This window comes from Galeopterus variegatus, unplaced genomic scaffold (genome assembly GCF_000696425.1).
Source record: "Galeopterus variegatus unplaced genomic scaffold, G_variegatus-3.0.2 Scaffold1737, whole genome shotgun sequence".
Taxonomy (NCBI): Eukaryota; Metazoa; Chordata; class Mammalia; order Dermoptera; family Cynocephalidae; genus Galeopterus; species Galeopterus variegatus.
Genome location: NW_007727848.1, coordinates 354875 through 357834, shown reverse-complemented (window position 1 = coordinate 357834; position 2960 = coordinate 354875). Strand labels below are relative to the sequence as shown.

The window sequence follows — 2960 nt, the reverse complement described above, 5'->3', positions numbered from 1 at the left end:
GTTGGTTTATCCATTCTCATGTTGATGGACATCTGGGTATCCACTTTGGTGTTATTGACAGGGCTATTGTGAACTTTCTTGTACAAGTCTTTTTGTGTATATGTTTTTCATTTCTCTTGGAAATAATACCTGGGGGTAGATTTTCTTAGTCATATGATACATATATGTTTAACTTTATAAGAAAATGTCAAACATTTCTCCAAAATGGTTTACCATTTTACACTCTCAACAGCAATGTATGAGAATTTCAGTTGTTCTATATTCTCACCAACATTTATTGTCAGTCTTTTTTGATTTAACCCAACTCCTTTGGTGGTGAAATAGCATATTATTGGGGTCTTAATTTTTATTTCTTTGGTAAACAATGATGTTTAACACATGTTCATGGGTTTAGTCTCCCTTAAAATATTTTACTCAGGTTTCTTTTTTTGTGGTTTCTCTTGATGAGTTGTAAGAGTTCTTTACATATTCTGAGTATGCCCTTTACCAGATATGTGTAGTGAGAATATTTTCTCCTGTGGTTGCCTTTTTATTTCCCTAATGGTGTGTATTAATAAAAAGAATCTTCAGGCCTGCTGCTGGAGTTCTGCAGAATGGCAGGGCTAACATCCATCAGGGCCTTGCTGCATGTTCCAGTCCACCTTCCTCCATGGGCCCAGCCTCAAGCTCCCGCCACGCCAAACAGGAGCCTTGTGCCATGGGCCAAGCACCCAGGTCGCAGCTCTGAGGGCAGCTAGGGGATTGCACCATGCCGGGCAGGACATGCCCCGAGATGGACAGGAGCTGCAGCCACATCAGCTGAAGGTATGCTATGGCAGGACACCCTGATCACCAGCCTGAACACCGCCACGATCTTGAGTGAGTGGACAGCAAAGGTGACCCTTGTACCATGTCTGCCAGGTGGAGCTGCAGGAGGCCTTCCACCTGGTGGTCAGGACAAGGATGAACGGATCATCATTCATGTTTTCCCTGGCATCCCCGAGCAGCCAGGCAGGCCTTGTCCGGGGGCTGACAAATCCCACTACTGCTGCGGAGCCAGAAAACAGAGGAAACTGTACTGCCAAAGGCATCTTGTATGACAAGCGCGTTAACAGGAGAGCCTACTGCAGCCAATGCAGCGAGAGGACAAGGGGCCTGGCCAGGCAGGGCTGCAGGTGCATCAACTGCAGACTGCTGGTCCCTAAGCACTGCCACGTCTTTGTCCCGCTGACCTGCAGAAGCCATGGATTCTGTCATGCCTTCCCAAGAATCTCCAGTAAAGGACAAGAACTGCGACATGGACCTTCCTTCCCAGGTTACTGATGGAATTGCTTATATTTCTTCAACCTGGAAACATGACAACATTAAAGATGATTCTGAGGACCTCAAGCCAGTTGTCTATGGCATGGACGGCATTAAAATCTTTCAGAGCCTTGGGCTGCAGGGCTTCAACCTGATCAGTGTCATCAGGCACAGAGCTACACCAAGGTCCCCTTGGTGCAGCTGAAGAACAGCACATCTATGTCACAAAGGTGGTGAAGAGGACCTGGAGCATAACAACAAGGACATCGACTGGGTACAGAAAAGCACGTGCTGGGCAGGCGTTCAGCCACCCCTTCGCAGTTGGTTTACACTCCTGCTTCCAGACAACATGTCGGTTGTTCCTGGTGACAGAGTACTTCAGTGGGGGAGCGGGGACCTCATGTTCCACATGCAGGGACAGAGATTCTAGCTGCTGAGATTTGCATCACTCTCAACTTCTCACACGATTGAGGGATTATTTACCTGGAGCTGGACAAAGTCCTGCTTGAGGCCGACGGACACATCAAACTGAGTGACTATGGCAGGTGCAAGGAAGGCCTGTCCCTGGGGACACAACGTGCACTTTCTGTGGAACCCCGAATTACATCGCCCCAGAAATCCTGTGGGGAGAGTAGTACAGGTTCAGCTGGACTGGTGGGCGCTGCGGCACATCGTGTTTGAGGTGATGGCCTGCCACTCTCCTTTTGACTTCATCACCGACAACCCCGACAAGAACACAGACTACCTTTTCCAAGCTATTCCCGATTCCTCTCCTTCAAAGCCTCCCGTCTTTCAAAAGGATTATTAAATAAGACCCCAGAGAGAGGCTTGGCTGCGGCCACAGACTGGGTTTCCCAATGTTGAGTCTCACGTCTTCTTCCGCAGCACAGACCAGGAACTGCTGGAGAAGAAGCGACCCTCCCTCCGTTTCAGCCGCAGGTGACAATGACGCGGTCCGGACGGCCAGCGAGTTCGTGCAGCTGACCCCGAGGACTGAGAAGTCAACCCGTACTGCTGTGCAGAGAGGAGTCCTTGTGAGGTCGCCTGCATCCCCGACGTGGACACACCTGCGAATGCCCCTTCAACCTTAGCCACAACCACAGCGTCTGCATGCCAGGCTGGGCACAAGGCTCTGAGCGTGGCTGAGAGGGACGCTTGTCGCCGAGACCGAGCAGGGAAGCCTCTGCGCCTGCTTCGCGGAGAACCCGCCGTGACCCTGACCAAGGGAGACTCACTTTCAAAGGTGCACATTTTGCACAGGATCAGAACTCGATACACTGACCTGCTCCGCCAGGAAAGTTAGTGTGTAATATCTTGACGTATAAAATATACCAGTGAGAAATAATAATAGTAATTTTTATTTTGCTAAAGATCAGTTTATCAACGTTTTTCTTTTATGGTCAGTGCTTCTTGTGCCTTGTATAAGAAATCTTTGCCTAGCCCAAGGATGTGAAGATTTTTTCCCTCTGTTTTCTCTTAGAAGCCTTATGTTTATCTTTTACTTTGGAATAATTTTTTCTTTCAGGTGATGATTTTTTTTTTTTTTTACATACAGATACCCAGTTGTTCTAGCACCATTTGATAAAAAGACTTTCCTTTCCCCATTGAATTGGCTTGCCACCTTTGTCAAAAATTCAGTGACTTTATCTGCACTAGTCTCTTTCCAGATCCTTACACAA

At 48.1% G+C, this 2960-nt stretch overlaps 1 pseudogene; it reads left to right on the top strand.

Moving 5' to 3' along the window:
* Positions 1-627: 627 nt before the first annotated feature.
* LOC103595298 lies at positions 628-2626 on the top strand (annotated as a pseudogene).
* Positions 2627-2960: the final 334 nt, after the last annotated feature.